The sequence below is a fragment of the Bidens hawaiensis genome, unplaced genomic scaffold, assembly GCF_021521415.1.
Source record: "Bidens hawaiensis isolate Kalapana, Puna unplaced genomic scaffold, B.hawaiensis_p1.1 tig00019696_1, whole genome shotgun sequence".
In the NCBI taxonomy this organism is placed as follows: domain Eukaryota; kingdom Viridiplantae; phylum Streptophyta; class Magnoliopsida; order Asterales; family Asteraceae; genus Bidens; species Bidens hawaiensis.
In genome coordinates, this window is record NW_027492994.1 from 101,435 (window position 1) to 126,426 (window position 24,992).

At 36.4% G+C, this 24,992-nt stretch overlaps 1 pseudogene across 1 annotated transcript in view; it reads right to left on the reverse strand.

Moving 5' to 3' along the window:
- The window catches only part of LOC143559093 (uncharacterized), a 45,325-nt pseudogene extending 21,086 nt beyond the window's left edge, over positions 1-24,239 (reverse strand). Inside the window, exons 1-13 of the transcript XR_013139873.1 lie at positions 24,168-24,239; positions 23,651-23,924; positions 22,722-22,874; positions 22,503-22,614; positions 15,062-15,697; positions 14,480-14,719; positions 14,250-14,364; positions 13,968-14,172; positions 13,182-13,720; positions 12,335-12,412; positions 11,805-11,896; positions 7,158-7,794; positions 6,526-6,765 (exon numbers count right to left, since the gene is read on the reverse strand). The product of XR_013139873.1 is annotated as an uncharacterized LOC143559093 (transcript). The remainder of the gene's footprint in view (positions 1-6,525; positions 6,766-7,157; positions 7,795-11,804; positions 11,897-12,334; positions 12,413-13,181; positions 13,721-13,967; positions 14,173-14,249; positions 14,365-14,479; positions 14,720-15,061; positions 15,698-22,502; positions 22,615-22,721; positions 22,875-23,650; positions 23,925-24,167) is intronic.
- Between the last annotated feature and the right edge of the window lie 753 nt (positions 24,240-24,992).

Consider the following 24,992-nt stretch of genomic DNA (forward strand, 5'->3'; position numbering starts at 1 on the left):
AAAGCTCGGAATAAACAACAAGGAAGATGAAGGATAAAAACTCAAAAGGGCTTGCTTTTATAGGCCCAGGAGAGAGAAAAATTGGTACTGATCGGACTTCACGCGCCCCCACTCGCAGGTGTAAGCCAACGCGAGCGTGACACGTGTCCCTGACACTGTGTGAGGGGACACGAAAAGAAACGATACAGGTGCTGCCAGAGTTCACGCGCCACCACTCGCAGGTACGGACCAACGCGAGCGCGACACGTGTGCCTGACACTATGTGAGGGGACATGAAAGGCAACTGTAGCATCTCGAGCACACGAAAAGTCTGACACGTCTCCATCACTGACGCATGTCAGCAACAACCAACCACGTACAGGGACGATTCGTTTTCAACCAAAAGGATAGAATTTCGCGCAACGATGAGTAATAAGAAGAAAAAGACAAAACCCTACTAAAAGAGCAAACTATTAAGTCTAATATCTATCTTACCTCGCTCGCGCGAGACAAGACACACATTAGACTGGGGGGGCTTGAAGAGGTATGTACCCGCCTCAACACCGAGCGGGGCGGGTCAACCCACAAGATATAGACAAGAGGCTTGAAATCAAGACATTACGAAGGCACAAAGCCAAAACCTATGCGCATGGCGCATATCACATATGCTCACGCATATCACATATGCTCATGCATCACATGCTCAGGCATCACATATGCTCAGGCATCACATATGCTCACGCGTATCACATGCTCACGCATATCACATCTGCGCGTGGCGCATATCACATGCTTGTGCATATCACATCTGCGCATGAAACATCTGCGCGTGAGAATAAAGAGAAGACATCGCGCATCCTCAGGATAGGCGCATATCACACATGCACATAATCAACCTCGTCCTTATCCAAATTAGGGTAAGGACAACCTTGATTGTGCACGTCAGACAACCTTCCAGAAGGTATCTTTTTAAGGAATAAAGAATATGCTGATGTTGACAGCTGCCAATGAAAGGTGGACAACTCAGCAAAACCCATGTGCAACTAACCAATGAAAAAGCACCAGGTGTCCCAAAGGACACGTGGCGCGAAGCTATAGGAGGAGCCCAAAAAGGCCCTAATTGGGTCTGAGCCCAATCATTGGAAACCCTAGCACTATAAATACCACATCAACTCCACAAGGAGGGACACACCCAATTACACAGTATTCAGCTATATTAAGCAATACACTCCAATTTCCTTACTCTCAGATTATTATCTTCTCCTACAAATTCTTATTCTCACACCGGAGGGTTACCCCAAAGAGGACCCATCTGTCCCTTTCTGAGGGGTAAGTTTACGGTGCTGTTCATTTTGTAGGTTGAAGAATCCAGATCCCAGAGAACCATCGGTGAAATAGCATAATCACACCCGAGGAAAGTTGATCGTCTACCAGCGAGTCGATCCACGTTTCTTCAATTTGCATTCGTGGAATTGTCGTTTCTTATGAAATGTCAGGTGTTATCAGTGGTGGTGGCTGCAAGAAAACATAGTTTCACCGGTGATTATCATGAATCAAATCCAGAAAGAAAAAGTATCTTTTTATGGTCAATCATCAATGGACAATAAAGTCCAATATGATGAAATTTTTGTTGATCATACATCCATCACAGAAATTCATCTGTAATTCGTCGTATTTCGTCGTTCGGGGTTGTTCAAAAACCTCGCAGCTAGAGCCTTGTTTGGAAAAAAACTCGAAAACTTGTTCAAACTAAATCACATATTTTAATGCTTCGGCATCACAACACAAAATTATAACCTAAATTTTATTATGTATATGTTAAAATATTATTTTCTCAGTAATATATCAGTGTGTAAAATATACCAAATTGAATAAATAAAAAATTTAAATGATTTCTCTATCGCTACACAATGCAACTGTACATGGCCTTATTTGTCACACCCCGACTAGCACAATGCGGAAGTGTAAAACGGGAATACAACAGACACCTCTGGTATCAACACATTGTTTATAAAGAACATCACAAACTAATTTACAATATATTACAATTCCTTGTTCCTTCATTGTTTTACAGTCTAGGCGATACAAACAAAACTAGTTCGTTAATTATACGATCTTACTACTAGTATCCTTGCTTCTATTCACATAGCATCAACCACACCTTTGGGCAAGTAACAGATCACCAAATCATTCCGATTTAGGTACACCTGAAAAGCAGTTTAAAACAGGTCAACTACTAGAGTTGGTGAGTTTCACGAGTTTCGAGAAAACAGTAATGAGTATTCACAAGTTAACACTTGTAATCATGAAATAAGTATGTATGTATGTAAATGATGTAATTATGCTAAGCTACAGTGAAGCCTTGACTGTATGTACTGCGTGCATCCATTTCCCACGCTCAATCAATCACTGTGGCCCTTTTCCGCCCACAACATGCCCCAAGTAGTTATGTCTAACACTACATAGCGTGTTGTATAATTATGGTCATGTGCAAACGGGGTAAAGTCTCAGCAATACATGCCGACTCCGTTTGGGTTTGTCAAACCAATAGTACTATTCACAAGCCACCGGCTCGAAGTTAATCACTGTGTTAGTGGGGACTTTCTTGTGTTATCACTTAGATAATTCACATCAATACATGTTTCAGGTATGTATATGCAATTAAACATGCTTTTCACCCCAAAAGTTCGTAAAACTGTTTAAAGAGTGGGGTCATGAAACTCACGGTTTAGTAGATAATCAGTACTGTATCAGCTCGTGGTTTGTTCGGTCCGCTATCAGTAGTTCCTATAATCAATATTATAATAATATTAATATTTTAATATTATTATAATCTCAATACTAAACTGGGCTGTATAACTAATCTTGGTGTAGCTGGAACGCCCAGAAAGTGGCAATAGGCTTAGGTTGTGATGTTATTCAATATCTAATACTTAAAACTGAACTTGGCTCAGATTCCCGTTTTCCCAGCTAGGCCAAGTTGTTCGTTTACGCGTTCAGAAAACAGTTATGGGAAAATAAGCTTGGGTAAATGTATTGGTTAATAAAATAATTAAGTTATAAAGAAGGATCACATACTGGGGTCCCAGATTAGCCACGGGGCCCGTTTCCGTTTATTCAGTTTGATTGAAGAAGAAACGCGCACAATCCACCCGGATTGTCCAGGTTTCTCATAGAAAAGTTCGTTTTCACTTAATTAGTCCAAAAATATGAATTTTGATCACTCTTGGTGTTTTGATATTCCCGCAGGTTCGTTAGTCGCGAACTTGCTGGTTTTTATGAAAACTAAATTTGTTTAATCTTTAAATTAACATAATTAATTAACCATTAATCATTAAATTATGAAAATTTAGCCACTTATCAATTAAAATATATAGATTTTTATAAAAATATTTCTGAAATTATTTACTGATTTATTAATTTATAAAAATTCATTTTATCAGCTATATTTCGTCTGAAAATCGTCCGTTTACTCCAAACAATTTCCAAAATTTCCACAAAAATTCTTGAATGCTCAAATCATATCCCAAATCAACCTGTATCAATTCCAGAATGTAAAAAGCTCGTGCGATATTCTTTTCGACCCAAATTCGGCTATAAAAATTCACACAAACGCATATAAACAAAAAATCTTTAAACTTCTCCAAATGATCTCAAAATTCATATGTGATCAAAATAAATCAAATCTGAGTTCCCAGAAAAATTTCATAATTTTTGAAGTATTTTAGCTATTTTTCCCAAATAAACGTCCCAATTCGGTAATAAATTCGCACATATTCTCGGATGATCGAAAAATTACCAAATTTGAACAGAGACTCATTGACATGGTCCCTGATGTCCCTGTAAAATCTCAAGGCCTAATAATATACACATCACAACCTTAACCTAAACAGCCCGTAAGCGAGTGTTTCGGCATTACCTTAGCGGGTTTGGCTCGTTTCCGACTTTCTAACCAAGTTTTCAGGTTTTTGTGCTTCTATGCAAGCTAGATACAAGTCCTATATCACAAACCAAGCAGGTTTCATCAATATAACAGCCCTTTAACTTAGGGTTCTGGCTAGTGCACAAAAACGAACTTTTGAACCGTAAAAACGCCGTTTCAACCCTTTAATTTGTGTTTATGGCCAAAAAAACTATCAAACCAGGTTCTCTACCATGTGTATGATCAAAACATGTTTATGGACCATTTTTGGGATTTTTACATGGTTAGGAATGATTTTTAGTAATCAAGACATGTTTTTATGGTATTAAACGAGTTTAAACGAATCAAAAATCGATTAATCATAAGGTTTTTACCTAGTTTTTTGCTGGTTTTGGCTGGAGAAAAACTTGTGTCCAGAATTTTCAGGAAAATGATGTTAGAAGTATCTTATATCTAGTTTATATGTGAAAGAACTAAAGGGGGGGGGGGGGGTGGCTGCTGCTGCGATCGGGTTTCATATGGGCCCACCTTGGGCCCATTTTGGCCCAAGTTTCTGATTTCTCAAGCCCAAATACGAAAAGTCCAGTCCAAATTTAGTTCGGGTTCGGTTTTTGGAGCGGAAAAACTTATCGGGTGCGTTAACAGTGCGAAAACGTGTGTTTTTCGGCTAGTTTTGTGTAAAATTATAAAAACATACTATATATTTGTAAAAATCAAAAATATTTTCCCGGATCGCTTAAAACATTTCAATAAGTGTTTGGTAAGTCTTTTTCAGCTTAACGGATGATACAATGCTTGGTTTGTAACTATCTTTCGCGTTTAAATCTATAGCGGGTAGTTAAACGAGCATGTTTTCGTTTAACTTGTTAGTTATCAAACTAAGGCCATATTACTAATATTTTAGCTTGTATTAAACGTATATCACTTATAGATCCCCCCCCCCCCCCCGAGATATCTGGGTCATAACCCGACCCGTTCGGTTAATCGTTCGTTTGTTACGCAAAAGGCGTTTATTTGCTTAATCGGTAAATACGTACTGAGGTGTACCTTGTTTTGGCTCAAATATCACATTATTTTATTTGTGTGTGTTGGGGGGGGGGGGGTTAATTTATAGGGAGAATGTACCAAAATGACCCATTTGACAACACAAATCCTTGACTAACCCTCCAAATTATATAATAGCAAAAATGGCCATTCTAAACGAAGGATTCACCGTAATAGAACTGACATTCGACAGATTTATCTGACACCCTTCCGTTTTTGAACCAACCATATCTTGGCACGTAACTTCAAACGGTCGGGCCCGACCGTTTTTTAAACCAGCTGTTTAGTATTGCGCCCACCATTTAGTTTTGGCTCCGACCGTTTCCCGACGGAATAGATGTGAAGGCCGTCAGAATAGATATGCTGATTGACAGTAGATATGAAGGTCGTCGGAATAGATCTGTTGGTCAACGGAGTAGATATGAATGTCCGACAGAATATGTATGAAGGCCCGCGGAATAGATCCGTTGGCCGACCGTTTATTAAACCGTCGGACCGACTTTTAATAAATGGTCAGTGCCAAAACTAAAAGGTCGGTTTTTTAAAAAACTACAGGACCGACAGTTTAAGTGTATACGTGTCAAGATGTGGTTGGTTCAAAAGCGGAAGGGTGTCAGATAGAGATAGATCTGCCGGATGTCAGTTTTATTATGGTGGATCCTTCCATTTAGAAAATGGTCATTTTGGGTATTACTTAGTTTGAGGGGTTAGTCAAGGAATTTGTGTGGTTAAATAGGCCATTTTGATCATTTTCCTCAATTTATAAACTTTTATTTGCTACATGTTTTTTGTTATCACAATTATTGTCGTATTATTGACTTTTCCACGTATATGAGATTATATCTTAGGGGCACTAAACTCATCTAGTGCATTAGGAAAACAAGTTTGTCTGACTTGTTAACAAAAGTGCTAACCTGTGGTCATTATTGCAGACTTTATCGTGGCTGGCTCCAATTAGGATGAACCGATTTCAACAATGCAGCCACCGCAGATACATGTGGACACGACATAGAGGTACCAGAGATAATATTATAGTTGATGCTATTGCCAGCAGTATTTTCTATCGCTACAGGTGACCACGTGGCCAAAATGTTCACTCCAGGTGCGGTTATATCCGGCTGCATTCATAGTTACAAGTATTAAAACTCGAGTTTCATTTAGTAAAAAACACACATAATGGAAAGATACTAACTTTGATTACGTCCGGAGTTATAGTGTTCGGTCCCTTAGAGGAGAAGATAGCCATTGCTAGTGCTGGTTTAGTCCCGACATTTGTTACGGTTTGGTAGATCCTAGCTGTTGGATTTCTAGAGTCATGAACTCATGATGAAATGATTCCAGTTAGATCTAATTATAATAATAACAATGCTAAAGGCATTACTCAGAATGGGTAGCAAACTTGGGTACACATTTGCAAGGATTGTTTCTTTATCGTATCCTGTCGAAACGTTGTCGCTAAAAGGTTTTTCATAGAAACTTTGTATGCGTACAAATTTACGACGAACATTTTCGTCAAATATTTTTGATAATTATGTTTTAAAGCGTTCATTGCATAGAGTACTCATGATTTAGTGACTTACTTTTCTGTTTTCATGTACATTTGAAACTCTTCAGCTTCCGTTTTCCAGATTAAAACACTTGGAATAACATATTGATGCAACACGTATTTCGCAACAGGATCGATGAGGATCATCCCAACACCACCAGCTTCTTTTACTGCAATGGCCTTCTCTTTCCTGACATCAGTCAATGTCTCGAGCATACAGACCACGATTTTCCCCTTGATTGAGTTTGAATCCAAGGTATTGCTTTTGCAAAAACTAGACAAGAGGAGTCAAAAGTCAAAACAACAAATAATTTTATTTAGTTCATAATGTAAATGTCGCATGTGACAAATAGTGTCATCTTTGGTACCTTTTGTATTTCCATTATAATTTATTTATTTTTATTGTTTTTGGCTTTTGTTTCTATACCAGTGTCTTGTTAAGTTTTCTAATATAGAGTTTATTGAAGAACTAGCCTGTCGATTCTTGTCCAAGGCAGTGGATTGTGAATCCACCACGTGCGGGTTCAATCCCTGTCGATACTTGGACACGTCAGACAAGGGCAAATGAGCTAGGAAGATGGCTCACTTAAAGTTACGGGTCATTAGAAATTTGTCCTATTTTTATGTATTATTATTATTGTTTCCGCGTCAGTTTATTAAGAATACCTTGCATTTGTAGTGGGAACTCCTGATACTGCAGCATCTCCCCCGGATATTATACCGTACATCTTCCCTTGATCTGGCTTTGTGTTCACCCCCGAAACCCTTCAACTGTTTTAGACTACCGAGAAGTACATACGATGGAAACTCGCGATCAACTGTGCTAGCACCACAGTAAGCATCCACGGAGCCACATTCGTCACTGTGCTTGGAAAGAAGCTGTTACCAGCGGACGCACATACAACAATACTTTTCTGAAACGCGTGAAATGAACCAATGGAAATCGCTTCTCCAAAATAAATTTGTTGGGCTGGAATTTGACCAAGAGATATAGAAATAACATCAACACGGTCATGAAGTGCGTTGCAAAATGCTGCAAGAATGTCGGCATCGCCACAATCACTGAACCAACAAGCTTTGTAAATGGACAGTCTAGCGCTTGGAAAACCTCCTCTTGCAGTGCCCGAGCCAAGCCCGTATAGGCTAACATTGGAAACCTTTTGATCCAGCAATAGTAGATGATGTGTGTGTCCCGTGGCCGTCACTATCTCTTGCTGATCGAAAGAAAGTTCGGTTATAGTTCTCCAAAGGGCCGTGTACTGCTTCGAATCCTTTGGAGTAGTATCGAGCTCCTATAATCTTCCTGAAAAATGGCAATTGAAATAAACGAACCGAGAATTAGCCGAACTTATCAATCATATGGCACAAAACAGGTTTGATAAAATGTGTTGTAATTAAGGATGACTTATGACAAATAGTTAAGTGCAACAATTAACTGTTGAACTTATTCGATCAAGTGAATCAAGAAATGGAGCATGATATTGCATAAATCTTATGCGACTCTTTTTATTTTATTAAAATAAAAACTAAATAAGTTGCAATGCTTCATGAAAACATCTAAACTTAAACCTTTATTTACAGGCACCTAGATACTGAAGCAACAAGACACTCAATGTACAAGAATACATAAATGTAGGTCCTCTAGATGGATCTCAAGACTTGACTCGGATCAATCCGTGTTGTTGGTTAGCGGAAATCACCAACGACACTCGGATCTCGGATCTTGTTATTCTAAAAGAGAGGAGATGAGAGGAAGGTGGAGAGAGAAATTTATTTCCAAAAATTGTTTCTTGAATTGTGAAAGTTGTGGAAAAATGGGTAAAGTGTCTCTTATATAGGGTCCCCATTTCTCCAAAGTTTACATAATAAACCTACAAAATAAACGTATCGAGTACGTAATACACCGACTAAAAGCAAATTAGAAGACATACACAATCCTAAAAACAATATAGAATATTGGCCCTACAATCTCCCTCTAGGATTGAGTATGTCGAGGAACCTTCGTCAAGTTCTTTGCTTCGTCTTTATTTCGTGAAACTTAGTACTTGTCTTGATCCAGGATCTTGAACCAGATTTGATTTTGGACAATTCTTTATTTTCCGTTCTTATCTTATTTTCTGGGAAGGATCGGCAACAGCAAATTTTAGAAACATTAGATGCGCGAGGCTCGACATCTAATTTTCTTTTGTTGACTTTCTTGAGCCGACTGGTTTCTTTTCTTGTCTTCAGATACAATCAGTTCCTTTTTAGGTTCAACCACCAACTTTCACGTTCTCATTTTCTTTTAAGCGCTTCAGCACTTGCAACTCCAAGCAAACTTGCTCTTGATCTACCTGTCCATGTACACCTGTACAAAACTTAGAACGAATAAGATTTGTTCACAGACCCTTTCGAGGGTCAAGGAAGAATTCGTTCGTAGGCCCTCCCAATTTCAGTCCCTCAACTTGTAGATGATTTGTTTAAGTCCCAGATTTCCAACGAACTTTGCATGAACGACCTTGACAACAAAACACATGATTTTGAATGAAACAAAGGTTAACAAAATATGTACGAACATAATAAAAACTTAAAATCTTTTTGGCATTTTCATATATTTTAAAAATAACGAAAATATATACATAACATTTTGAAGTTGAAACTAAAATAAAACAAAATCAAAATAAACAATAAAAGATAGGAGTAAAGATGAAATTGATATTATATATCAATAATATTTACAAAATTTTCTAAATGATTTTAATATTTTTGTGAGAAAGATCACAACATGGAATCATATTGATTTGCAAAGCCCTAGATCGCGTTTCCATTTTGATATTATTATGTCACAATGTCGTCACCGACTGTAGATATTGTCCGTTTGTTTGACAAGTGTTTTGATGCCAAAGTGATACGTTTCAAGTACAATTAGGCACGGTGCTTATGTGGTCCCCACTTAATCAAACATGTTACTTATTCCATCATATATCGGGCTTACTTTTTGTTAACATATCACCTCAACTTTACTTAAACCTTTCTTATTTAATCATAGTATACTTATTAACATACTTCACACTTTATTCTTTATTTTTGCACACTTGACTCGATCTAGAAAGATTAAAATAAAGCAGAAGATTCAGGGCCTTAACAATCAGATCTTGTATGACTACAAACAGAGAAAGTCCAAGACTTGAATCAAAATAAATGAAGAAATAAAGCAGAATTAAAATCCCTAAGATTGACTTTTTTTCGACTCTTTTTCTTGATTTTTCTTTTTCTTTTCTGATTCTTTTTGTTTTTATTTTCTTGACACTTTACTTGAGTCAATAGAAATTAAAAATTGACACTTATTTCATAAGAAAACTGTGATCAGGTAAAGAGAGGCTTGGGTATGACATGTATAATTACATTTCTGTCTTCATGAATATGACTTCACGGAATCGTGCAACCGCTTCATAATCGTATATCCACTAGTACCGGCAGGAATTTAGGTTTATATCACCCGACACTTACTTGTTTGTCAAGCCTATCTACACATCTGTGAGTGATTTTGTAGACTTTTGATCTACTCTTTTCATGCGCTAGGATCATTGCATATTAATGTACTATCATATTCCAATGGTCGGATCAATTTCTCAAAATTTGAAAATTTTAATTATCTGACTCCCTCTAAGCAGGAGCTCCCTCTAAACGGGACAATTCCTTTTATATTTTCTTAAAAGTAATATAAAATCTTTTTGGTAAATCAAATTATTTGATTTTGCTTTTCTTAAGATGAATTGAAAATCTTTTTGGTGAGTTAAACTTAACTCATTTTCTCCCTCTAAAACATATTTGAAAAATATTTACAGTTTTATATACAAAGAGATAGATAGGTTGTTTTAATCAAAATCGATCATGCCGATCTATTCGACCCGAAATTCAAATCGATCATGATCGATGGTTTTAGTGAAAAGGTCAGTAAAGTTGTTGTCAGATGAACTATCTTAAGCATGCATTATCGCATTATATAAAAAAGTTGAAGAGATTCAAACCGAGACTCAACAGCTGATGCTGGATCCATCACTTGAGAGATGCAGTTAGACGAGGTTAGGTTGAGAAACGCTCGAAAAGTTGTTTTTGAACCATTTGGACAAGGCTTCCCTTCCTTGAAGTTTGTCCTCCCATGTCGCTTATGAAAGACTCGAATCCACCATCGAATGGTTTATCATCAAATAGTAAGGGTTCGTCTCCCATCATATGCCGGGTGCAATCACTATCTAAGTACCTAAACTATTGATAGTCCTGCTTGATTGACCCTGCATACACTAAGTGTTCAAATGGACATGGGTTCCCGGGATACTTTTGTCCCGGGAAGGTCAACCGTAAACCAACCAAATTTGATTATATTTCCTGAAAACCATTTATTTCTTGTTGGAGCCTCACTTGATGAAAAGCAGTGCTTAGGAATCCAAGCAAAAACTTGTTCCTTGGTTTTTGCAATTTTGGACTTTTCTTTTCTTGATTTTGAAGCTCTGGCTTGACTCGTGCATAAATTAATGTTTGAAAGTTTTCTAGATTTATGTTTGTAAAGCTATAGGTTAGAGTTTTTCTAGATTCGTGTCTCCGAGTTATATGTTAGAAAACTTTTCTAGATTAGTAAAGCTATGTTAGAAGCATTTGGCTAAGCAACACTAATGACACTATATTCAGACATCAATAACATGTCACACGGCCCATATGACCCCATGCGGGGCATATGACATGCTAGATTGTCATATGGATCATATAACGGATTAACGGGTGAAAATTGGTCATATGAGCCGGTGAGGCGATCATGCCATATGACATGTTCATTATTCATCATATCATATGGCTAGTATGACATAATATGGCCCGTACATCATATGACCACGTATGACGTGACATTATGTATTGTGTAAAGTTGAGAGTGCTGTTTCTATAACATCACATGTCTCAGTATAGCTATAGTTAGATATTTTGTTTTCTGGTTTGTGATAGTTTAGCCATTTATAATTTTAAATCTACATGCCAAAAAGAAACTATTTAACGTGGACTATCTATGACGGCACAAATGGTGGTAGTTACTAGCTGTTTAGAAACCAACTAATCGCTCCAGCCAGTTTTGATGTATAAGAAACCTGAAAGTTTTGTTGCTTGGTCGGGAGTAAGCATCGCGGAGAAGCCTCTGAAGCTTTTAGTATAATGGTGGATCGTTGCTTCTTTTGCTCCGTTATAACTGGAAAAAAAGCAACATTTTAAAGCATATATAGTAGTACGAATATAATGAATAAAACAAATGTCTAAATATAGTTATAGCCATGCATTCGTGCTTGCCTTTCAAGGAGCGATGCAAACAAATCATGGTTAGCCGATATGACAGATTCTGAGTTCGGGTGCGAGTGTTGTCCCATGTAGACTATGTAATGCTATATATTGAAAACACAAGTTAGCACCATATCTAATGTTTTAGGGAGGACACATCTATAATAAAGACATTAACTTAACTAGGATTTTTCAACTACAAGGTCCCAAAATAATTCTTTTTACAATTGCTTCATTCAACTAATCTACACTTCAGGTGCCAATTTGATGGATTAAAGTACAAAAATTTATTTTGAAAGGCAAACATTTTATTAATATGACGAACCCGGCTAGCTGTAAGAAACTAGACACGTGAAACAAAATTACAAACGGAACAAGGGAAGTGACCCCCAAAGCAAGTTAAGGGAAAAACCATTACCTTTCTATCAGTATCGTCAAGGCCCACCACAAGCGTAGCAAGAAACATAAAACTAAAAAATCTTACTAATTTCATGCTTGTTTAGGAGCCTCAGGGTTTCTTTTTTAGAAAGTTATATAAGAACCTGCTTAAGTAGTAAATTTACAAACTTTGCAATTGAACTTATACACTTAATGTAGATGAGGTCATTGAGATTTGAGAGCTATAAAAAACAAAAATTTAATTAGTTAAAAAGAAATTGAGTTGGCAGGTAGCAGCATTGAGCCTGCTGGCTGGTATATAATGGTAATGTTGGTTCCATAGCCGGCTTTTGTTTTTTGTTTTGTTCTAAGAAAATTGTATTATTACAAATAACATAAACGGATTGCTAATGATGTGTTTAAACTAATTTTCAATGAGATAAAATAAAATTAGTGACAAAAATAAGTAAAGAACCGCATTTTGCTTTAACCTTAATACACATAACCGTTTTCTCCGCTCTTCTCCGTATTAAGCAGTTCTCACAGTTCACCCTTATGAGGAAAATCATTGTTGCAAGAACCTTGTCAAAGTCGGCTCGTATAATTTTAATTTAAAAAAACAAATAGTAACAACTAAAAATCTAAGGTTTTAAGAAAAACACATGATTAGTTAATATTTGGCATGAAAATTGGTTGCAACCTAGGTTGCTATGTAGAACTTGTCGTGATGATAAACCAACGAAAAGTGACTTTTCCTTTTCGTTAATTTATTTTCACCTGACAACCCAACCCAACCCAACATCAGGCTAGGAATGTGAATGGTCAAATAGATAGTCAAATTTCTTTTCCTTTTTCCATTTCCATTAAACTTGATATTCAGATGCAACAAGTTGATGTTAAGATGACGGAAAGTGAAATAAATATAAACGGTAAATGCCACAAAAAACAACATACTTTATATTTCTACTCACATAAGTCCCTCAGCAACTTTTTTGTACGTTAAATTTAAACCGAAATCACATTAATAGCAATCGGACTCCTAACCATATGAGCATCATTTCTCCATGTCAATGATCCAAACTCGAAGCTGCCATTGCTGCTTTTATAAGGTATGAAATCGATCCTGTAAGTCATCTTCTCCCCTGATTTTGAAAACTTGAGGACATTAGGATAAATTAAAGCTTTTACTCCTGCAATTGCTTCTAGTTTTGAATAATAAATAGTAAGGCCTTCACCGATGTATGTAACAGTCCTGTAAACCGATAAATTTCCAGCCATATTATTGACACCAATTGACGGATAGTTGAAGTTATATGAGGGGGTGGGAGGATTCTTGCAGGAAATTGGTGCCCCGGTCAAGTTTTTGAGTTGTGCAATGCTTGCGCCATAGCTGCATAGGAGATCAATGACATTGTTGGTGTCAAAATCGTAAATGAGTCCCGGGTCTACTGCTGCAGCTGGATTTATGTGTCCTGATCCGTAATCAAAAGGAGTTGCATTCGTGGAGTCGTCATTTCTTATGAAGTTTTGGGTGTTATCAGTGGTGGTAGCTGCAAAAATTTGATATTATCATTAGCATCTAGACGAATCAATCACTACTAGAAAACAGACTGTCACGTGTGATCATTCACGAATCCAAAAAAGAAAGAAATTAAATATTTGATGATTGTCAGTTATCTATTGCTAAATATCCGTTCATTGTTCATATGTATCTATCAGTAATATACACTGTTGATCCATTTTCGGTAAAATTCATCGGCTAACAAGGTTTTCTAACTTACTAACCAAAGTCCTAACCTGTGGTCATGATTGCAGACTTTATCGCAGCTGGGCTCCAATAAGGATGAACCGATTTCAGCAATGCAGCCACTGCAGATACATGTGGACACGACATAGAGGTCCCAGAGATAATATTATAGTTGATGTTATTGCCAGCAGTATCCTTAGTCGCGAGAGGTGACCACGCGGCCAAAATGTTCACTCCGGGTGCAGTTATATCCGGCTGCATTCAAATTTACAGCATGTATTAAAACTCGAGTTTCACTTGATAAAAAATACATAGAATGCAAAGATACCAACTTTGATGATGTCAGGAGTTATAATATTAGGTCCCTTGGAAGAGAAGATTGCCATCGCTGGTGCTGGTTTAATTCCGACATTTGTTGCTGTTAGGTAGATCCTAGCTGTAGGATTCCTAGAATCACAGTGAAACAATTCTGGTTTAGTGTTTAAGGTTTATGGTTTAGTGAATTATGCTTTTAAACCGTTCTTTTTCAGATAAATTATAAATATTTGTTTTGGTGACTTACTTTTCTGTTTTCATGTATGTTTGAAGCTCTTCAGCTTCCGCTTTCCCGATTAAAACACTTGGAATAACGGGTTGAAACAACACGTATTTTCCAATAGGATCGATGAGGATCATCCCGGCACCACCACCTTTTTTTACCGCAAATGCCTTTTCATTCCTATCATCGTTAAGCTTCTCGAGCATGCAGACCACAATTTTCCCCTTGATTGAGTTTGAATCCAAGGTATTGCTCTTGCAAAAACTAGACAAGAGGAGTCAAAACAGTGAATAATTTAGTTCAAAATGTAAGTGTCGCTATATGTCACACGCGACAAGTATTGTTATCTTTGGTACATTTTGGCTGTTACATTTGTGACGATTGGGTTAAAAAACATCTATAGATTGTACTAATTATTTTTTGTCTTTTGTGACAGTACAATGGGCTTGTTAAATTTTCTAATGCGTAGTTGATTCAAGAGCTCGCAGACTCATACTTGGACTAGCCAGACTTCCATAGAAGTATTATTATTATTATTATTATTATTATTATTATTATTATTATTATTATTATTTCGGCTTCTGCTATGCGTGATTTTGTTAATACCTTGCATTTGTTGAGGGAATACCCGACGCAGCAGCAACGCTACCCAATATTACATCGTACAATTTCCCCTGATCCGGCGTGGTGTTTACCCCGAAACCTTTTAACTGCTTTAGATTCCCGAGAAGTACATATGATGGAAACTCGCGATCAATGATGCTAGCAGCCGCAGTAATCATCCATGGAGCCACATTCGCCGCTGTTCTTGGAAATATGCTGTTACCCGCTGATGCACTTACAACAATACCTTTCTGAAACGCATGAAATGATGCGATAGAGTTTACGTCTTCGAAGTAATTTTGTTGGGGCGGAAGTGGACCAAAGGAAATAGAAATAACATCAACACCGTCTTGAATAGCGTCGCTAAATGCTGCAAGAACATCGGCATCTTCACAACCACCGAACCAGCACGCTTTGTATATGGACAGCCTAGCACTTGGAACACCTCCTCTAGCGGTGCCTGAGCCTAGCCCGTATAAGCTAACATTGGAAACCTTTGATCCAGCAATGGTAGATGATGTGTGGGTCCCGTGGCCATCGCTATCTCGTGCTGATCGAAAGAAAGTTTGGTTAAAGTTCTCAAAAGGGCCGTTTATCGCTTCGAATCCTTTGTAGTAGTATCGAGCTCCTATAATCTTCCTGAAAAACGCCAATTAAAATAGACGAAATCAGGAATTAGCCATAACAAATTCATTATATGACACAACAAATATAGTGTCAAAATATGTTGTGAAGGAGGATATGTGATAAATAGGCATGTCAGAATTAACAATAACTAATACATATTTTTTAGTCATTATCAGAACAATGATTTATGATTACATAATAAAAGTTATAGATAGGTGTAGGGCTAATATTATATATTGTTTTTAGGATTGTATATGTCGTTTTAGTTTGCTTTTAGTCGGTGTAGTGCGTACTCGGTACGTTTATTTTGTAAGTATTGGAGAAATGGGGACCCTATAAAAGGGCCACTTAACCCATTTCTCCAACTCTCCAACCCTGTCACAATTTAAGATAACTTTTGGAAATAAGAGAAGTTCTCTCACTTCATCTTTTTCTCTCTATTAGAATAACTAAACTAAGATCCGAGTGTCGTTGGTGATTTCCGCTAACCAACAACACGGATTGATCCGAGTCAAGTCTTGAGATCCATCTAGAGGACCTACAAGTGGTATCAGAGCTTTCGGCTTGACTTTTTGTGGTTTTCGGGTCAAACTTTTCGGATTTTTATCTTAGTTTTTGTTGGATTTGAGGTTGATTTCGTGTTACTCATCTCTTTTGGAATCCCTTACACCTTAGAAACACACGAGAATCACCAAATCTAAGTTTTTAGTATTTTAAGTTTTTGTGTCTGAGCTCAGATTCGGCTTAAAAACTCAGATCTAGGCCGATTTATTGATTTTTAGACTAAAGTTTTGACTTTTTGGAAGTTTGGGTGTTATATTCTCAAAAAAAAAATTCGCATCGGATACTGTAGTAGTCGCTTCCGAGGTACTGTAGCAATCGAGCGCGCGGGGGGGGGGGACTGTAGCAACTCATGTGAAACAAAGGATTTCGCATGCACTGTAGCAACTCGGTACTGTAGCAACTCATGCGAAACACTGTAGCAACTCACACTGTAGCAACTCATGCGAAACACTGTAGCGACTCAGCACTGTAGCAACTCGGTACTGTAGCAAAAAATCCTTAAATTTTTTTTCTTCTTAAAAAAAATCTGGTTTTAAAAGTTGTTTCGCTTCGCACCAGATCATTTCGCTTCGCATCAAGAAAATTCGCTTCGCTTGAGACTGCTTCGCGTCTCATCAAAACGTTTCGCTTCGCTTGAGACTGTTTCGCGCGAAATTCTTGTTTTTGTTAAAAATCAAACTGTTTAAGGACTATTAAATGTTTGAGATTGTTGTGATCATGGCTAGTACTGATTATGAGCTGTTGAAGAGGTACTTGTTGCTTGAGAACCAAGTGGGAACCAATACTAAACCTCCAAAGTTTATGACCTTAGATGACTACTTTGCTGATTTCAAATGGAGGTTCATGAACTTTATTTCATTGACTGACTCTGAGTTGATGAGATGTTTTGAGGTAGGTCCTCATGTTCCTGTGGTAGTCACTGCAAATGGGGGACAAGCAAAAGCCGTTGAAAATTATGATCAAAATGATAAGACATTAATAGAGCAAGATAAGAAGACATACCTCACTTTAACTGTTTGTCTTTCAAATGAAATTACTGAAACTCTATGTGAACACAAAAGTGCAAAGGGTTTGTGGGATGCACTTGTTGAAAAAGTTGAGGGAAATGCTGAGATTAGAGAAAACAAGAAGGCTCTGCTGAAAGAAGAATTCAATATGTTCAACCATCGTCAAGGTGAAAATGTGTTGGACTTGGTAAAAAGGTTTGAAAAGTTGATGGTAAGAATCAGAGCTGCTAGTGTCAACATCGCGAACTCTGAAATCAACCACAAGCTGTTGAATTCACTGCCTTATACATGGAGCGTCAATGTTGTTACCATAAAGAGAACCACAAACCTGTATACCGTGACACTCTCAGAGTTGGCTTCTACCATTAAATCTTTTGAAATAATGGAAGATAAGCTCCAAATGAACAATCAGTCCAAAGAAAATAAAGTTGGGACAAGTGCTGCAGGTGAAAGCAGTCGTGCATGTCCTATCATTCCCGACACATCACATGCTGATGAGGTATACAGCAATTTATGTTCTCAAGCTTGCATTAACAAGGTCACATATTATAGATACCATCAGAATGAAGTTTTGAAAGAAAATGCAAAACTTCGTGAGTTAAATGCTGAATATGTAAAGGCTGACAAGATTTATGTTGAGAAGATTGAAACTCATCGTGATGATGTGACAAATCTTAAACTTAAAATTTTTCAAAAGGAGCATGACGTTATATATTATAAAAACATAATTAATGATTTAAAAGATGAAATTGAAAAGTTGAAACTTGATGCTTCTGATAAAAGGGAAAAAGAAAAACAAGTTGAAAGATTTGAAGCATCATCTGAGAAATTGGATGATCTTATTGGAGCCCAGAGAAGTATTAAAGTGTAAGCGGGGCTGGGGTACGATTACACTGCCGTACCACCATCTTTTAATGATAACTACACCAATTTGCCCCACTTTAGCTATAATACTTCTCCCGAGGAAGAAATGTCATATGGGGTTGGTAGAATACCAAAACCTGTGAAATTTGTTCCTGCAATACCACAAACTGTTGCTCCAGTTCAATCATCTGATAAATCTAACATCAATGTATCTTTTGAAGCTGGTTGTGTAGAAGAAAGTGGGTTGGTGGAAATAGACACGAGTTGTGATTATGAAACCGTTTGTGATGAAACTTTTGTAGAAAAATGTGTCAACGAAAGTAGGCCTGTTGAGATGAACATATCAAGTTGTTCATCATCAAGTTGTGAGACTGAGGATAATTCAAGTAAAAGCAAAGTTTTTGAAAATGAAAAGACAAGTACTTCTTGTAAATATGTTCCACCAAATAAACGATCATTTTCTCAAATAACCAATCAATTTAGAAATCCTCAGCCATACAACTTCTGTGACAACAACTACTATGGTCATTATCAACAAAATTTTGTTGATCCATATTACACAAATGTGTTTTATAATCATGTTCCTTTCCAAGGATCACCTTTCCTACCACACCAACCAAACTATTGTTTAGATGAGTTCTTTGGCACTCCTAGGAGAAAGTGTTGTTTTGTGTGTGGTCACTCTTCTCACCTTGAAAGACATTGCAAGCACTGGTTCAAGCAGCAGCTTGATATTCAAAGGCGACTTAGTCAGTCCCCAAAAGGAGCTTTTAGTAGCCCTGATTCAAGGACTGATCAAGCTGATAGTGAACCCAGTGAAATGGATGTGAGATCCAAAGTAAATAAATTAAAACACAAAAAGAAACCTTTTTAGAAAACCAAGAAGGATAACATCAAAAAGGATCCAAAGACTGTAAAGTATGAGGATTTACCAAAAACAGTTTCAAAAGCAAGAAAAGAGAAGTCCAAAATTGCCAAAACCAAGGAACAGGTTTTTGCTTGGATTCCTAAGGACTTCTCTTCATCAAGTGAGGCCCCAACAAGAAATAAATGGTTTTCAGGAAATAAAATCAAGTTTGGTCGATTTACGGTTGACCTTCCCGGGACAAAAGTGTGCGGGGAACCCATGTCTATTTAAGCGCTTAGTGCATGCAGGGTCAATCAAGGAGGACTATTAATAGTATTAGGTACTTAGATAGTGATTGCACCCGGCATATGATGGGAGACGAACCCATGCTATTTGATGCTAAACCATTCAATGTCGGATTCGAGTCTTTCATAAGCGACATGGAGGACAAACTTCAAAGAAGGGAAGCCTTGTTTAAATGGTTCAACAACAACTTTTCGAGCGTTTCTCAAACTAACCTCATCCAACTACTTCTCTCAAGTGATGGATCCTGCATTAGCTGTTGGGTCTCGGTTTGAATCTCTTCAATATGACAACAACTTTGCAGACCTTTTCACTAAAGCCATCGATCATACCCAATTTGAATTTCTGGTCGAATCATTCGGCATGATCAATTTTGATTGAAACAACCTATCTATCTTTTTGTATATAAAATTGTAAATATTTTCAAATATATCACAATTTTAGAGGAGAAAATTAAGTTAAGTTTAACTCACCAAAAAGATTTTCAGTTTGCTTTCAAGAAAAACTAAAACGAGTCATTTGATTTAACAAAAATATTTTACTCCTATTAAAGAAAAATTTCAAAAATTCAAAAAGTATTATCCCGCTTAGAGGGAGTTCCTTCGTAGAGGGAGTCGGATATTTAAAATTTTCAATTAAGAATTGATCCGACCATGTGAAAAATGATAGTACATTGGTATGCAATGATCTTAGCGCATGAAAAGAGTAGATCAAGAGTCCACAAAATCATTCACAGATATGTAGGTAGGCTTGACAAACAAGTAAGTGTCGAGTGATATAAACCTAAATTCCTGCCAGTACTAGTGGATATACGATTATGAAGCGGTTGCATGATTCCGTGAAGTCATATTCATGAAGGCAAAAATGTAACTATACATGTCATAACCAAGCCTCTCTTTACCTAATCACAGTAGTCTTATGAAAGTCAGTGTCAATTTAATTTTCATTGAGTCAAGAAAAAGTCAAGTAAAAAGTCAAGAAAAGCAAGAAAAAGAAAACAAAAGAGTCAGAAAAACAAAAGAAAAGGAGTCAGTCCTAGGAATTTTAACTTCTGCTTTATTTCTTCATTTATTTTCGACTCAAGCCTTGGACTTTCTACGTTTGTAGTCATACAATATTTGATTGTTAAGGCCCTGAGTCTTCTGCTTTGTTTTATTTTCTTTCTTTTGTTCAAGCCTTGGACTTTCTGTGCGCGATAATATGGTATTATCCGACCTGATTGTTATGGCCTGAATTTCTGCTTTATTTTAATCTTTCTAGATCGAGTCAAGTGTGCAAAGCACAAAGTGTCATGTGTACAGTGTACAATAAGTCAAGTATGTTAATAAGGATACTGTGATCAACTAAGAAAGGTTTAAGTCAAATTGAGGTGATATGTTAACACAAAGTAAGCCTGAGATATGATGAAATCAGTAACATGTCTGATTAAATGGGGACCACATAAGCACCGTGTCTAATTGTACTTTAAACGTATCACTTTGGCTTCAAAACACTTGTCAGGTTAAACAAATGGACGATATCTATAGTCGGTGATGAAATTGTGACATAATAATATCAAAATGGAAACACGATCTAGGACTTTGCAAATCAATATGATTCCATGTTGTGATCTTTCTCACAAAAATATTAAAATCATTAGAAAATTCTTTAAATATTATTTATATATAATATTAATTTCATCTTTACTCCTATCTTTTATTGTTTATTTTGATTTTGTTTTATTTATGTTTCAACTTCAAAACATTATGTATATATTTTCACTATTTTAAAATATATGAAAATGCCAAAAATATTTTAAGTTTTTATTATGTTCGTACATATTTTATTAAACCTTGTTTTATTCAAAATAATGTGTTTTGTTGTTAAGATCGTCCATGCAATGTTCAGATCCTCTTGGAAACCTAGGACTTAAACAAATCACTTACAAGTTGAGGAACTGAAATTGGGAGAGCCTGTGAACGAATTCTTCTTTGACCCTCAAGAGGATCTGAATGAATCTTATTCGTTCTAAGTTTTGTGCAGGTGTACACGGACAGGTAGATCAAGATCAAGTCTGCTTGGAGTTGCAGATGCTGAAGCGCTTAAATGAAAACGAGAACGTGAAAGTTGGTGGTTGAAGCTAAAAATGAACTGATTGCATTCGAAGACTAGGAAAGAAACCAGTCGGCTCAAGAAAGTCAACAAAAGAAAATTAGATGTCGAGCCTCCTGCATCTGATGTTTCTAAAATTTGCTGTTGCCGATCCTTCCCAGAAAATAAGATAAGAACGGAAAATAAAGATTTGTCCAAGATCCAATCTGGTTCAAGCTACAGGATCAAGACAAGTACTAGTTTTAAGAAATAAAGACGAAGTAAAGAACTTGACGAAGGTTCCTCGACATACTCAATCCTAGAGGGAGATTGTAGGGCCAATATTATATATTGTTTTTAGGATTGTATATGTCGTTTTAGTTTTCTTTTAGTCGGTGTAGTGCGTACTCGGTACGTTTATTTTGTAAGTATTGAAGAAATAAGGATCCTATAAAAGGGCCACTTAACTCATTTTTCCAACTCTCCAACCCTTTCACAATTTAAGATAACTTTTGAAAATAAGAGAAGTTCTCTCACTTCATCTTTTTCTCTCTATTAGAATAACTAAACTAAGATCCGAGATCCGAGTGTCGTTGGTGATTTCCGCTAACCAACAACACGGATTGATCCGAGTCAAGTCTTGAGATCCATCTAGAGGACCTACAATAGGGGTGTGCCTAGATAAGTTTGGGTCGTTCTGCTGTACCTAAAACTGAGAATTCAAGTATTTGTTTTTTTAAAAACTGTTCGGTTTTGGAATTTTCAGCCTCAGTCTCATGATGGGTTGGAATGTTGGATTAAGTTACAATTTTCTTGTGTTTGTTATTTGGGTTTGAAATTTTTGGGTCTAAATATTTTATGATTACTAATTATTTAATTGTAATAAAGTTAGGCCATAAATTTTGGGGATCCCCCATTTACTAATTTTTAATAAATTATTTAAGATTCAAAAATAAAAACTAGTCTGGTTTCATGCACACCCCTAGTTATAGATGTGTCACATTATATAGAACAAGACCCTTTAGCGACTCCCAGAAACATAGTGACAACTCTAACAAATTTTTAACGACTAATCCTGTCAATGAAGATCGTTAATCTTCCATTAGTGAAAATCTTAACGTGAAGCTTCGTAGTTCATAGAGACAAGCATCGCAATGATTACCTATTGCAGTTGAGTTGTGTGAAATTCTGTCCCGACACACATTCTCCCTTGAACCTTGTCGGCACAGGCCCTAATCCATAGTCATTGAAGCTTTGTGACTCCAGCCACACGCCTAAATGAATAGTGTGTTTCATTAGAGGGCGTTGTTAAAAACAAGAGGAAGAAGGGAGTGTCACTAAAAAACAAGTTTATAAGGGACTAGTGTTTGTAACCAAGTACCTGAATCAATGACACCAATAATTACATCCGATTGAATATTTGTTGTAAGCTTGTTATATTGAGGAATAGAATCGACTCCTAAAAATTTCCATGAATTGGTTGTATGCAACCGATTCATCCTACTTTCAAAGACCGAAACAACATCTTCATTTTCTGCTCACAAACCAAACCAAACCATGAACTGTTAAAAACAATTCAATTGTGACGATCAAAAACTTTTCAGTCTTATCAAAACCAATATTTTTATAATACTATAGGTTAATTAGATTTTTTTTTTCTTTCTAGATGTCTATCACTGAGCTTTATGTTAGAAACTTTTTCTAGATTTGTGTCTGTAAAATTATATATTAGTAGAAACACCTAGGACACGTGTCACACGGCCCATATCATCTTATATGGGCAATATAACAAGCAAAAAATGTCATATAGATATGACAGACAAAAAATGGGCATGGGTCATATGAGGTGGTTTAAATGTTTAATTAGCACAGAATTAAACAAAATGATTGATGTGGCCATTAACAAACCATTCGACTCATGTGGCATGCTTAATACAGAATAATAATGATTGATGTGACCATTAACAAAGTCATATGACTCATATAACTATTTTTTTGTCTTATCATATAGCCAGTATGACATGATTTATATGACCGTTTTCATTCTATCGAATGGCCAATACAATATAACATGACCCACATGCATCAAATGATCCCTAATGAAGTGACAGGTGTAAAGTTTAGGTTGGTGTTTGTATAGCATAACATGCGTAAGTAAAAAAGCCATTGGTTAGAATTTAATTAATTATATCTACATATGGCATAAAAGAAGCTATTGTTAGTTGGAACTTAGACTATTTGTGACGGCACAAATATAGTTATTTATAAACCAACAAATTCCTCCAGCCAGTTTTAATGTAGTAAAGAAACCTGAAAGTTTTGTGGCTTGATCGGGTGTAAGCATCGCCGAGAAGCCTCTGAAGCTTTTAGTATAATGATGGATTGTTGCTTCTTTTGCTCCTTTACGACTGAAAAAAGAAAGCGTCTCAGTTCAAAACATAGTACTGTGAATACAATGAAAAAAATGTAGTTATATAGTTATAGCCATCTATTTGCACTTGCCTTTCAAGAGTTGATGCAAGCATATCATGGTTAGCAGAGATGACAGATTCTGAGCTCGGGTGCGAGTGTTGTCCCATATAGACTATGTAATGCTACACATTGATCAAACAACACTATATGTTAGCAACAAATTTAATGTTTTTTTTTTTGAAGGAAATATCGTTAATAAAGACTGACATAACTAAAAAAATTTCAATTCTAAGGTCCCAAATTTTTTAAATTTTTTTTTTTTACATTTGCTTCATACTTTGATCTACTCTACTGGCGCCAATTTCATGGGTCGAGAAGTACTCGAAAGTGACAACGTTTTGAAGGGAGGCGTTACCTTTCTAGTATCTTCATGGCCGACCACGAGTGTAGCAAGCCAAATAAAACTGAAAACTCTTACAAACTTCATATTTCTTGAGGAGCCAAAGGGTTGCTTAGTGGATTTAGGCGCGCTTAGCAAATGGAATTGCATGCTTTAAATAGATGAAGTCCTTGAGAATTTGAGCGCTATAATTGATTAATTTAAAATTATTTAATTAATTTAAAAATAATGAGTTGAATGGTACTAGGCTTCTAGCATAAGTTAGCCGGCTGGTAATGCAGTTTCCATAGCCGGCTTTTGTTTTCTGTTTTTGTTCACAGAAAATTGTATCATTATTAATACTATACTTTGATTACTAATAATGTAATTAAACTAATTTTCTGAAAAAGTTGTATATATTTTACTTCACCAGTAACACATAAAGTGGTTATGTAACCACCTAAGTCACTCACACAGTTACACTTTCTTGTTAAAACATGAAAATAACTTGTACAATTATATTATGCGGTCCTCACATTTTCATACTTAAATTTCATAAAATTATATTATGCGGTCCTCGCATTTTCATACTTAAATTGGTTGTCTCAAACTCTCTCCGACAGTGTGTATGTTTGTATATAAAAGATGACACAAACTAACAGGATGCATGCATGTGGAGGTGTCCTAATGACCCATTATTAATAATATACTTTGAATATTACTAATAATGTGATTAAACTAATTTCAATGCACTAGTTGCAAGTCACTGAATCTGTAAGACTCATATATATATATATATATATATATATATATATGGGATGGTTCATGCGAGAAATAAAGTTATAGTAAGAAGTGCGAGAA